Source organism: Balaenoptera borealis (genome assembly GCF_965194805.1).
Source record: "Balaenoptera borealis genome assembly, chromosome: 16".
In the NCBI taxonomy this organism is placed as follows: domain Eukaryota; kingdom Metazoa; phylum Chordata; class Mammalia; order Artiodactyla; family Balaenopteridae; genus Balaenoptera; species Balaenoptera borealis.
The window spans coordinates 54,292,373-54,306,404 of record NC_138872.1 but is presented as its reverse complement, the minus strand read 5'-3'; the positions used below and the strand labels follow the sequence as shown (position 1 = coordinate 54,306,404).

The 14,032-nt window shown below is 44.6% G+C and overlaps 1 long non-coding RNA gene and 1 pseudogene across 4 annotated transcripts in view; one reads left to right on the top strand and one right to left on the bottom strand.

Moving 5' to 3' along the window:
* Positions 1-14,032, bottom strand: part of LOC309614216 — a 52,086-nt gene that overhangs the window by 16,118 nt on the left and 21,936 nt on the right. Inside the window, exons 2-3 of one of the 3 annotated variants that reach the window (XR_014236080.1) lie at positions 11,209-11,382; positions 10,790-10,847 (exon numbers count right to left, since the gene is read on the bottom strand). This is a non-coding gene — a long non-coding RNA (uncharacterized lncRNA). Of the gene's footprint in view, positions 1-1,091; positions 11,383-14,032 lie in introns of those variants that run through there. The other 2 variants (XR_014236079.1, XR_014236081.1) reach the window with 2 other exon arrangements.
* LOC309614214 (ectonucleotide pyrophosphatase/phosphodiesterase family member 7-like) overlaps positions 11,382-14,032 on the top strand; it is a 30,283-nt pseudogene continuing 27,632 nt past the window's right edge. The window contains exon 1 of the transcript in view: positions 11,382-11,710. The product of the transcript in view is annotated as an ectonucleotide pyrophosphatase/phosphodiesterase family member 7-like (transcript). The remainder of the gene's footprint in view (positions 11,711-14,032) is intronic.

The following is a 14,032-nucleotide window of genomic DNA, read 5'->3' as shown; positions in this document are numbered from 1 at the left end:
CTGTTCCTTTGATAAATCCCAACCAAGTGTTCAAAGTTGTTGAACTCTTAATTTTGACAAAATTTAGTAACTAACCCCCCAAACCAATAATAATAATAAATAGTACTTTGAGCCCATATGTTTCAATCACTGGGCTATCCCCATAGGGATAGATGATACTATTATTGTTGTTGTTGCTGTTATCTCCATTTTACTGATGAAGCATAAAAAGATAAAGAAAGAAGAAACTTTCCAAAGATCACACAACCAACAAGCAGTAGAAATAGCACTTGAACCCAAGCAAACTAACATCAGAGCCCTGCTTTTAACCATTACACCATACCGTCCTCCAAGAACAGTCTTAAGTCTGACATTCTGAAACAAAATAGTGCCCAATAAGAGCTTGGAAATGCACATATCTTCTGAAGGCTAATGGATTAGAATTCGCTTCAGAACTTGGGAGGAATCACAAATAAGTAACTGTATTTAAGTGAGTTCTTCTGTGTAACTGATGGGAGCAGCCAATGAGGCTGTTCACAAATATTCTGGCTCTCCTTCCAGGCACATGGAAGTTAGGCATGACCATGTGATCTATTTTGTCCAATGAAACATGAGCAGAGGTAACTCATGTTATTTCCAGGTAGAACACTTAAGAGCCTGTGGGATTCCCCTGTGCTGGTTTATCAAGGAGACACATGCAGATGGAACTTTCAAAAGCCTGGACTCCTGAGTGACTAAGAATGGACAGACTACCTCCAAAATGCCCAGATATACACTAGACACATAACATGACCAAGAATAAACCTTGCTGTATTGAGCCACTATGATTGGGGGATTGTTGTTACAACAGCATAACCCAAACCATCCTGACTAATACACTGTCCTAACTAGGGCTTCTTATCCAAAGCAAAGGCATTTTTAAAGTTAATGACATTGTAAATAATAGAGCAAATATCAACACAATCTGCCACTTTGTTAGGCTAACGAGCCCAAACAAAGCCAACAGACATAAGTTAAAAGAAACAAATCATTATATTGAAAACAGAACTGTCAAAAGAGGCACAACTGACTAATTTAGTGATTGGCGATGAACATCAGGCAAGACACAGATGTTGTCATCATCATCATTTATTATATGCCTAATTGCACATAATTTCTGACTAAGGAAAACACAAGGTGTTTAATCTCATCATCTATAGTTCAGAGAAGTAACTCTCCATTTTTTTACCCCTTCACTCTGGACTTATTTATCCAGCAATGTGTCAGGCACTGGGCTGGGTGCTGGTGACACAACAATGAACAAGGTAGGTGTGCCTTGGCCCTTGAGGAGCTTATTGCTACTGGGGGAGACAAAGAAAAAATAATAAAGTCCATGAAGAGAGTAGCAAGAGGCTGAAGTGGAGAATAACCAAGAGTCCTCTTTATAAAAGGGATCAGGAAAGACCTCCCTATGGAGTGGACATTTAAGCTAACACTTAAAGGATGATCAGAGGCTAGTTTGGGGAGGAGCAGAGGAGAATCATTCCAGGCTAGAATAACAGGTTCTGGGGTGGGAAAAAGATTGCTGAGTCCAAAGACCCAAAAGGAGGCCAGGGTGACTGAAGCAGAGTAGGCAAAGAAGAGGAAGCAGGAAGGAGGTGGAGAGGTGGGCAGGAGCCTGAAGGAGACCCAAGGTCTGGATAGTTTTCTCCATGCAGTGGGAAGCCAAAGCAGGGACCCTAAGATCCCTTTAGCTTCCAGGTGGGAAATGGGTTGCTAAGGGTTGAGAGCAGAAGCAGGAAAACTGGTTAGGAGACCACTGCCGTAGCCTGGCTGAGATATGATGTCCTGTCCTGGCAGCAAAGATGGAGAGAACAGACAAGTTGAGATAAAGTTCAGAATCACAGGACTTGCTGATGGGAGAGGGGAAAAGAGGACAATGCCTGGTTTACTGCCTTGAACAGCTGGGTAGCCAGTGCGCTATTTAAGGAATGGGGAAGGCATGGCTGGGGCACAGAGAGGGAGGAGGACGAAAAGAAAGAGTTTGCCTTTGCTGGCTTTGGACATGTTAAGCATGAGATGTTGACTTTGCTGACAAGTGCAAAAAGAAAGAAAAACATTGGATGTGTAAGTTGGTGTTCAAAGGAGACAGAGATGGACCTTTGAGGGTCATCAGCCAAGGAGCAGCAGCTAAAGCTATGGAAACGGAAGGGCCAACCTAGGAGCAAGTCCAGAGAGAGCAGATGACAGTGTCTGGACTAGGCTGTGAGAACAGCCAACGTTTAAGAGGTGATTGTGTTGGACAAGCAAAGACCTGATTGAATGCCATCCCCCTCCCTCTCAACCCTGCATCATGCCAAGAGGGGGCTCAGCCTCTGGGGACTTCCAATGAGCTCCCACGTGTCTCTCTTTCTTCTGAGACCTTTTCCAAAATCCTCCTTCCATACTTAGTGAAACAGGATTCTCAACATACGTGCCTTTTCCTCCCCCACCCAGTCTAAGCAAAAACTTTTGACTATGAGAGGAATAAAGAAGCCTTCAGTGTCTGTCCTTTACTGCTAATTCCATCAGATTTCTCGTTATTCACACCTGGCAGTCTAATTTTCTTCTTTCTCCTCTCCCAGCACAGTCATAGCCTTAATTATTGACCTTTTCACTCTTCTAACACCTCTGTTTCCCCTCGTCTTTGTTCTCAGGAAGTTCTGCTCACATGATTATCTGCTGGTTCCTCACCTGGGGATAGAAATTATTTTCTGTGGACAAGACCTCGCCTTCTAATCTCAATCAGACAAGCCAGAGATCTCTGTACATCAAATATTAAATTCACGCTCGACAGATCACGCTTCTGGTTTCTTTCCTGCCAGCCTGTGGATGAATAGGTTTACATCCTTCACAGAGATGTCCCACCAAATTTTCACAAAGTTGGAGTTTCCAAGTGTGACAGTCACTCCTGCTCTCTTTCTCCTGCTCAAAATGCAGCAGGAGAGAGTGTTACATTATCACATTTGCAGAGTATGCATCTTGTTCTCAGGGCCACATTTTAAGAGAGATAGACAAACTAACAGGCATTCAGAAGATGGTTGCCACAATGGAGAAGAAAATCAAAGCCACAACAAATAAGCAATGGTCAAAAGAGTTAGAGAGGGCTTCCCTGGTAGCGCAGTGGTTGAGAGTCTGCCTGCCAATGCAGGGGACACAGGTTCGAGCCCTGGTCTGGGAAGATCCCACATGCCATGGAGCAACTAGGCCCGTGAGCCACAATTACTGAGCCTGCACGTCTGGAGCCTGTGCTCCGCAACAAGAGAGGCCGCGATAGTGAGAGGCCCACGCACCGCAATGAAGAGTGGCCCCCACTTGCCGCAACTAGAGAAAAGCCCTCGCACAGAAACGAAGACCCAACACAGCAATAAATAAATAAATAAATAAATAAATAAATAAAAAATCTTCAAAAAAAAAGAAGAGTTAGAGATATTCAGTCTAGAGAGAATATGCCAGTGCAAGGGGTCAGGAAAAACGAGACCTGCAGTGTGTTTTTGCAAATAAAGTTTTATTGGAACTCAGCCATGTCCATTTGTTTACGTATTGTCTATGGCTGCTTATCATGCTACAGTGGCAGAGCTGAGTAGTTGTGACAGAGACAGTCAGGCACACAAGGTCTATCTGGCTCATCATAGAAAAGGTTTGCCAACCCCTGCTCTGGAAAGAAAAGGGAATGAGGGAGGGAGGAAGGGAGGGAAGGAGGGGAAGAGAGGAAATATGGCTGTATTCCAAATATCTATTGTAAGAAAGAGGAATTCGATTTGTTTAGCATGGCCCAAGATATCAAACAAGGAGCAACAGATCTGAAGTTACAAGACAAGAGTTCAGCTGAAGATAAGGATGAGCTCTCCAGCAGGCATGCAATCCACACCAGAAGGGCTGCCTGGAGGAGTGAAGATTATGTCGCTGGATGTCCACATGTGTCAAGTGGACTAAGGTCCCCCAAAGGCATGCAGGTTTGCTAAAGATTTTGCTAAAGGAAGCATGCAAGTTGAAGAGGTTTGGAAAGGCACGGTGTGGTTGGAGAAAGGGCTGTAGCTAAAGAGAGCAGAGGGGAGAAATTATGGGGAGGAAGGACAGAGTGATGTGGCCATATAGTGAGGAACTTTACAAAAGATGGAGGTTTAACCATGTGATGTGTGACATTACCTCTTCTATGTTCTCCTGAAATCTTCAGTTAAAGCAATATTCTGTCAATGCTTCTGGGGTTGCATTTGTGGAGATTCCTAGGAGGGGATGTGACGTGGCATTTGCCTTAAGGAAATAGCATATTAGCCCAAAGAGACCTGGGTCCATTCCAGCTGAATCCAACCCTTATAGGTATGTCAGAGATGCTGGGAGGCCATTCGAATCCTGCCAACCCTGAGGCCATAGCAGTCTTTGAAAACATTATCTGGCTTAACACTAGCACTTAGCTGAACACTCAACATGAATCTTGCCGAAGTGAAACCATAGGAATACATTTTTTACATTTTTCTTTCATTTCAGATCCTTCTTAGGAATTGCTAAGGCTCAACCACATGTGGAAGATTCCAGGAGGCAAAATAATTTCTGAGCTTTGGGATTTCCCTGAGGATGGTCCAAATCTGTGAAAATTTCATAGGAATTCTCCAAACCCATACAATGTACAACACTAAGAGTGAACTGTAAAACTATGGACTTTGGGTGACTATGATGTGCCAGTGTTAGGTCCATCAATTGTAACAAATGTCCCACTCTGGTGGGGATGTTGATAATGGGGGAGGCTGTGCATGTGCAGGGCAGAGGATATATGGGAAATCTCTGTACCTTCTTTTGATTTTGCTGTGAACCTAAAACTGCTCTAAAAATATTGTCTTTAAAGAAAATTTTCATAAAAGTTTCAAACAAGGACATTGAGGACATAAGTTGGCTCTGGGTTGGATCCTAGGAACTCATGGATCTTCAGCAGATGGGAACTGTGTACCCCACATGCTCACACCCTCGTGGGCTATTTCTACTACACACAAAACTTAGTAGCTTTGAACCACAAAATTTGTTATTTCTCATGATTCTGTGCGATGGCTGGGCATTTCCTCTGCTGGTCTCATGTGGGCTCACTTGTGTGGCTACATGCAGCTGGAGGCTCAGCTGGGCTGGAAGGTCAACATGGCCTCACGCACATGCTTGGCAGATGGTGTTGCTGGTGGCTGGGAACTTGGTTTTTCTTCATGTGCCCTCTCGTCCTCCAGAGCCCTTCTCCACATGGCCCCTTGAGCAGGAGATCCAGGGCTTACTTGGTGCTGGCTTCCAAGAGAGCAAAAATAAGAGAAGCTACAAGGGCTCTCAAGGCCTAGGACCAAACATCAGACACCCTCACTTCAGCCGCATTCTACTGGTCCAAGCAAGTCGTAGGCCAGCCCAGGTTCAAGAGGAGAGAAATAAACTCCACCTCTTAATGAAGAGTTTGCAATCACACTGCAAAAGGGCATTTGTGGGATGCTGCACTCATCTTTGGAAAATACCTAACATACATACACACACACACACACAAACACACAATCCTTTATATGCAACCGTCCCTCCAGGTGCATCCAATGCCAGCCAGAACCTAAACTTGACAGTACTCAATGGAAGAAAGAAATTAGAGTGTCCTACATGCCAGTTCTCCTCTTGCGTGACTTCAGCCCCATCAAAAGCAGACCCTATCAGAGTTTACATCCCTTGAGAAGCACTGTAATTGATCTTTGGATCAATCAATAAGTATTTGAATCCACAGCAACAGCCTGCCCATAGGAAATGTTCAGCTCATGCTAGGATTTTCCCTTTCTGCTAAATCATGCTGAAAGAACCACAGTGAAACTTTATATTCAGAAAAATGTTCAAAGCCCCAATCAGTAACAGGTTTAACAGGATGCATCTCCTAATCCTTTCCTTTCATCACAGACATCTCTTTTTTTTTTTTTTTTAGCCTACCGGCCCCTCCCTTCTGTTGAGACTTGCACCTTTTCCTACCCCAGTCACATGGCTCTGGTGGGGGCTGCCATGTTCTTACACGACTCCGCCCCCCTGTCCACAGTTGATTGGTTCAGGGATGGGCATCTGACCCAAACAGGCCAATCAGAGTTCCTCCCTCAGGTTTGTTTTTCCTAGCTGGAACTGGGAAAATATAGACATGCTCTGTGATGACAGGAACTTTGGAGTGAGACAAAGGGGAGTGTTTGTGGCCACACTCCTCACCTTATGGAGAAAGCCAGTCCCCAGTGAGAGAAAATTGAGGAGATATGCAGACAAAGGCAGACACAGAGATGGAGAGAGAGATCTGGTAATGTGTGAGCCCCTGGTTCCTAGAGCCCAGCTGCATCCCTGCCTTTCTGCAGAATGACTTCAGTGACATGGGAAATCATGCCTCAAAAGGCCTCTTGCAGATGCCATGCCCATAGCCCATTGGTACTCACCATTCTAGTACTGCATGCACCCCAGACTAAAACTCGCCATGTTGGCCTTCTTCCCTTCCTTGAATCACTTCCCCACTCCCTTATGGGTGCACCCTGGAGTCACCTCTCAAATAAACCACTTGCACTCCCATCCTTGTTTCAGGGTCTGCTTTTTTAATATATATAAATTTATTTGTTTTATTTATTTATTTTTGGCTGTGTTGGATCGTCATTGCTGCACGCAGGCTTTCTCTAGTTGTGGCGAGCGGGGGCTACTCTTCATTGCAGTGCGCGGGCTTCTAATTGCGGTGGCTTCTCTTGTTGCAGAGCACGGGCTCTAGGCATGCAGCCTTCAGTAGTTGTGGCTCATGGGCTCTAGAGCGCAGGCTCAGTAGTTGTGGCGCACAGGCTTAGCTGCTCCATGGCATGTGGGATCTTCCCAGACCAGGCATCGAACCTGTGTCCCCTGCATTGGCAGGCGGATTCTTAACCACTGCCACCAGGGAAGTCCCTCAGGGTCTGCTTTGAGGGAAAACCAGACTAAAGCATAGTCCCTTTTCTTACCTACACTAGTTAAGATGTGGGTTTCTGTCACTTGCAACCAAGAGTTCTGACTATTACCTTCTGTTGGGATGATTCCTATAATGTGTTTGGAAATTTCTCCATCTCCACTCTAGTAACTATGTCATAAATATGTAGATTTCTTAACAAAGTTTAATGGGATTCTTGATCAACCGTAAGTTTCACAAAATGCACTGCACTTCTGTAACAATTCCCAGTGACTGATATAACTGCCATGCAAAAGAAAGTAAGAGTCAGAGATGGCTCTACCGGGCTGGCAAAGAAGAATCTAGTCCAGAATGGCATGGGTGGGAGATGCTTCTGGAACTGTGGGACCCTCAAGCCTGCATGACCCACAGCTGAGTACTAGGACAGCTTGAAAACATAGTGGCCAGGAAGAGATTTACTCTCTCCTCCATATTTCATCTTCCACCCCATCCAAAGTGCTCAATAAATATTTGCTAAAACAGATGATGGATCTATACCTTCCAAACCAGAGCTCACCAAAGAGAAACCAAGATACACTGCAATGCTGTGACCATAAGCATCATAGTGACTACAATTAGAATTCTCTCTAGCCAGCCACCTCCACTAAGCTCTGTTGATTACACAAAATGTTGCACTTTGGGGAAGTTTCAGTGGACATGGTGGATTGCTGAATGACTGCTGGCTGTTTTTTATGTGTTTTATGTGTTTTTATGTTTTTCCAGAATATTGAGATATATATGTGTTGTCCCTAAAAGGGCCTAAGTGATTAATATACAATTCCCAAAGAGCCAGACTACTTAGTACCAGTATTCACATTCCCTTGGAGAATCTACATACCAGGGACTCAAAGTTCTCTCCTGACCAAAGAACGCCTGGCCTTGGACAGTCCTGATCCTGGTAACAACAGCTCCCTTCCAGGCCTGGCTTCCCCAGAGTAGCATACGTTGTTCTTTGCCACCAAGGGTATCCAGGGACGCAAACTAAAGATAATGATGCTTTATTGGCCCTCAATCATCTGTCTTTTCCACGTGTTGGAAGGAGTGCCAAGTCCAATTTGTCCAAGCACAAAATAGCATATTGGCATCATTAGATCAGACAAAGAAACTATCAGTAGCAATTTATTATTGTACTGAAAGTAACTAACATTTGTTGAGCACTTACCAGTACTAAGGACCCATGTAAGTGCTTTACCTGCTGCATTAGCCAGGGTAGACTAGGTTATGCCACAATAACAAATTAACCCCAAAATCTCAGTGGCTTGGCAACAGAGGCTGACTTCTCACATTCCATGTCCACCACGGGTTAGCTGGGGACTATGCTCTATTTGGTCACTCAGAGACCCAGAATGATGGAGACTACCATCTCAATGCAAGACTTCCACAGTTACTGTGGCTGGGGATGAGAGGGTGAGATGGTTATGCACCAGCACTTGAAAGCTTCAGGCTGGAAGTCATAGATGTGGCTTCCGCTCAAAACACATGGCCCACGATTACAAGGGGACTGGGAAGTGAGGGGGTGCATGTGGATATCCCATGAGCAGTAAGCATTCCTGTCAACATGCATCATCTCATTGGAGCCTCACAACCTCAGGAAATATATCATTATTCCTTTTTACAGAGAAAGAAACAGAGGCACAGAGAGGTTATGAGATTTGCCCCAAGTGTAAAATGTAAGCCCAGAGCAGAGATGTGAGCCCAGGCCTGCAAGCTGCAAAATACCCTCAAGTGCTTCGCTGCATACTCATCACAAAATTCTACAAAATTCCCTTGTATAGCAAAACACCGTGCTAATTAATGAGAGGCCAAGTTATGCAAATACAAAATGGAGCACCCCTGACACACCACCTCCTCACCCCAAAAATTCAACCTAAGCAAATACTTGGAACAGAATTCTCAGGCAATTTCAGGAAGAGGGAAATGTGTCATCTCATCTGGGTCTGATATCCAGCCCACAGTCCACCCACATCAAGATAAAAACCTTCTGAAAACTTCACCTGAAAACCTAGGCAGACTGTCACCTCCTGTCACTAGAAAACCCACGGTGACATCTTTATACAATTCACAGATCTTTCCAAAGCTGTAAAGGTAAATGTCATCCATGTACCTGTAGAAAGCAGCCACAGGCAGATCTGTTAGGAGACTGTTGTCATATCTAGATGAGCGGCTGAGTGAAGATGCTTCCAACAGGCTAATTCTTCCCAGCCTGCAAAACTCAATTCTAGCACCACCTCCTCCAGGGAGCCCTCCTCTTCCTGGCTTCTCCAAGTTAGGACCCTCTCCCTGTTCTCCTGTGTCACCTCCCATTCACACCTCTGGCAGGACCCCCCTTATTTGTCTGCCTGTCCCCTGGACTCTGAGCCATCCACAGGCAACCTCGGCATCTATACTTCTGTGCCTCTGGCACCTGACACATAGTATGTGCTCAATAAATGTGGGGTGGATGGGTGGATGCTTAAGCCTGTTCCCTTGGGGAATTTAAACCCCTGTGTGCAGCAAATGTGTAGCCAAGTATTAAAATTACAGTCCCAGCCTCACTTCTGCTGTGTGGCCTTGGAGAGGTTCTATAGCCTCTCTGAGCTGTTTATTCAGCTACAAAGTAAAAACCACCTCATAAATATGTTGAAAAACTTAAGTGGAAAGCAGAGGGTATTGAAACAAAAGCTCATACACAAATGTTCACAGCCAGATTATTCACAATAGCCAAAAGGTGGAAACAACCCAAATGTCCATCAGCCGGTGAATGGATATATAAAAATATTATTCAGCCATGAAATGGAATGAAGTGCTGACAAATGCTAAAATATGAATGAACCTTGAAAACATGGTGCTCGGTATAAGAAGCCAGACACAAAAGGCCAAATATTATGTGATTCCATTTATATGAAATGTCCAGAATAGGTAAAGCCAAACAGACAGAAAGCAGATTAGTGGTTGCTAGGGGCTGGGGGAGGGAGGAATGAGGAGTGACTGCTAATGGGTATGAAGTTTCCTTTTGGGTGATGAAAATAGTCTGAAACTAGATAGTGGTAATGGTTGCACAGCACTGTGAATGTACTAAATGTCACTAAATTTGTCCACTTGCAAATGATTAAAACGGTAATTTTTTTTTTTTTAATCTCAAAGAGAGATCTGAACTCCCATGTTTATTGCAGCATTATTCACAATAGCTAAGGTATGGAAACAACCTAAGAGCCTGTCAATGGATGAACAGATAAAGAAAATGTGATACTCTCTCTTTCTCTCTCTCTCTCACACACACACACACACACCACTGAAATATGATTCAGCCTTAAAAAAGAAGGAAATCTTATCACTTGCAACAATATAAATGAACATGGAGGGCATTATGCTAAATGAAATAAACCAGAGAAAGATAAATACTGCATGATATCAGTTATATGTAGAACCTGAAAAAAGAAATGGCAAGTTGAACTCATACAAACAAAAGTAGAATGGTCTTTTGCCTCCCCATATAAACTTTAGAATCAGTTTGTTAATAGCCATGAAATAACTTGTTGGAATTTTGATTGGGACTGCATTGAATCTATAGATTAAGTTGGGAAGAACTGACATCCTGATGATACTAAGCCTACCCATCCATGAACATGAAACATCTCTCCATTTACTTAGTTCTTTGATTTCATTCAACAGAGTTTTCTAGTTTTCCTCATATAGATCTCATACATATTTTGTTAGATTTACGTTAAGTATTTCTCTACTTACATATATACACATATATATGATATATACATAATTAAATACATTGTTGTTATTACTAGTATGAACAAACTTATTACCTGTTAGATCAACTAAAAAGAAGGAAAACAAAAGTTTTAATTTTACATTTACCTTTACTTATTCCTTCTTTGATGTTCTTCCTTTCTTTATACAGAACTAAGTTTCTGACCTATAAAAAATGGTAAATTTTATTGTTAATGGACCACAATGATTTTTTTTAATTCTTATAGGGAATTTTCAACTAATAACCTTTCTAGGATTTCAAAAAAATTAAATGGGATAGAATAGATGATGTATATACAGTTCCCAGCCCTGTGGGCACTCAATCCACAGTGGCTGTTTCCATAGTCATAATGAACAGTAATTTGTTCTCCCTATAAAAACAGGCTATGCTGAGTAAAGGAAAGCACCAATCTAATTTGTTCTCCAAATGTTCACAACAGTGGAATTCGTGTAAGAGTCCAAAATATTTCACACTGTCTGTCTTTTTTTATCGTGGTAAAATACACGTAATACTTAGCATTTTTTACCGTCTTAAAGCGCACCGTGCAGTGGCATTAAGGGCATTCACAGTGCTGTGCAGCCGCCACCACCATCCACCTCCAGAACTGTTCCATCACGTCGAACGTGCCGACTCGTTACGCTCCAGGTGTTCTGATCCACAGCGGAGCTGGGGCAGAATTATCAATGTGAACTTTGATCAACTGCAGATAAAAAAAAAGGGAGAAAATGGGAGCAGGCTGTGAACTCAGCGATGTGAGCGTGTGAGGCACTGGGGACATGACGGGGCCCAGGGCCCTCGTGCTGCTGCTGCTGCCCGTCCTGTTGGGCTGCACCAGCTGCCACCCCGTCCCAGGAGGAAGAGCTTCCACAAGCTGCTGCTGGTCTCCTTTGATGGGTTCTGCTGGGACTACGACCAGGACGTGGACACCCCCCGACATGGACCGCCTGGCCGGGAGGGCGTGAAGGCCAAGTCCCTCACACCGCCCTTCGTGACAATGACCTCCCCGTCTCACTTCACCACCACCTCAGGCAAGCTCCGCCCTGCAGCCAGGCCACGATGCGGGCGGAAACCCCGCATCCGTAGTTCCCTGAAACAGAGCTGATTCTCAGTCATCTCTGGGGAGACCGAGGCAGCCAATGCCACTTGGGGTCACCCCCTGTAAGAAGCACTAGCTTAGAATACTAAGGGATGCACAGGGCTGTTTCTAGAACCCATGGCCTGCAGGCAGAATGGGGACCACGGCTGCAGCCTCCTAAGGGATCTCCCCAATGCCCAGGCCCACCCTACCCTCCACCCTGCCTTTCACATCGTGGCCGGTGATCTTTTTAAAAAGTAAATCATTAAAAGAATTTTATAAAAATAATAAAACATTAAAGTTTAAAGTAATCAGTTAGATCAGGTTACTCCCCTGCTTAATACTGGTGCATTGGAGGGACACGTATGATCTTTGAAGAGAATTCAAATTTTGTCTTTCAGTGATCCAGAAGGTCCCCATGGCCTGGCCCCCGACCTGCTCTCTCCTGACCTCTCTCATCTCTCTTCCCCTCACAAGCTTCCCTCCAGATCACAAAGGTCCCCTGCCTGGGCCTCCAACCAGCTCCCACCGGCCTCAGGACCTTTGCCTAAGCTGGTCCCTCCAGCTCACCTGGAGCATGTGGTCCAATGGGGGAGACAGACATTAGACAAGTAAACACACCAACAGATGTCATTACAAGTCAGAGAGGCACCAAGAAGGAAGAGAAGAGCTTCTCCAGGAGAAGACAGCAAGGGCAAGTTGACTTGAACTCGGAGAGGCAGGGAAGGGTACTCTGAGGAAGGGGCAGTTGAGCTGCGAGTGAAAGAAACCTCAGGAGTCCAGAGGAAGGAAAAGCATTCCAGGCAGAGGGAACAGCATGTACAAGGTCTTTGTGACAGGAAGGAACGTGATTGTTCCAGAATTTCAGTTGCCACTAAGCAAATAGATTCCAATCTAAAAGAGAGGCAGAAAGACATTCACACATTACTACACATAAAACAGATAACTAATAAGAACCTGCTGTATAGCACAGGGAACTCTACTCAATACTCTGTAATGGCCTATATGGGAAAAGAATCTTTAAAAAAAAAAAAAAAAGAGTGGATATATGTATATGTATAATTGATTCACTTTGCTGTACACCTGAAACTAACACAACATTGCAAATCAACTACACTCCAATAAAAATTTGAGAATAGGGACCTCCCTGGTGGCGCAGTGGTTAAGAATCCGCCTGCCAATGCAGGGGACACGGGTTCGAGCCCTGGTCTGGGAAGATCCAACATACCTCAGAGCAACTAAGCCCGTGCGCCACAACTACTGAGCCCGTGCTCTAGAGCCCTCGAGCCACAACTGCTGAGCCCGCGCACCTCGACCCAGTGCTCTGAAACAAGAGAAACCACCGCGATGAGAAGCCTGCGCACTGCAAGGAAGGGTAGCCCCGATTCGCTGCAACTAGAAAAAGCCTGTGCGCAGCAAAAAAAGACCCAATGCAGCCAAAAAATAAATTAATTAATTTTTTAAAAAATAAAAATACTTGACCCTACCACATAACAATTAAATAAAAATCTTTGAGGATGGGGGAAGAAAAGGAAAAAAAAATAAGAAAAGGAGGCAGTCAGGATGCAAAGGACTCCACTATAATAAGACTAACATTAGCTTCCATTTCTCAAATGTGAGCCTGATGCAGGGCTCTGTGCCAGGTGCTTTGCCTCCATTATCACCGGTACGATACTGCAAAGCAAGCGTTGTCCCTGGTCCACAGGTGAGAAAACGATGACTCAGCAAGGCTGAGTAACTGACCAGTCACTCGGTCAGAAACTGGGAAAGGAGAAGCCAGGCTAGGAACAAGGGTGCCCCTGGCCACACAGAACTGGTTCTGCCCAGTTCTGATCTGGGAATCTGCAGACCCCTCTCACAGGGCAAGGAGGGGTACTGGTAGCATGAACCTCACCCCCACCCAGAGAGCCGCTCACTGGGGTCCGAGGGCAGCTCTGGGAACCTCTGACATGATGGGCAAACTGCTGGTGCCTTTTTGCTGGAAGAGTTTTTCATCACTTTCACCTGACTCTCAAAGGTGTGTTTGAATCAGAAACTCAAAAAATAAAGCTGAGCAACTGCTCAGAGAGAGATTTGCTGAGAGAGATTTTCCTACATGTAAACTGTTTGAGAGGCAAGTCATTCGGGAACTATTAGCACCAGGAAGCAGGAACTAAAGAGCCCTTTTCTGGAGAAAGCGAACGCCACTTCCCAGTGGCATTAACTTCATAACACTTAAAAGATCTCCCATGGGCAGATTCTGGGTCCCTGAATGCTGAAAATACAATGGGCACAT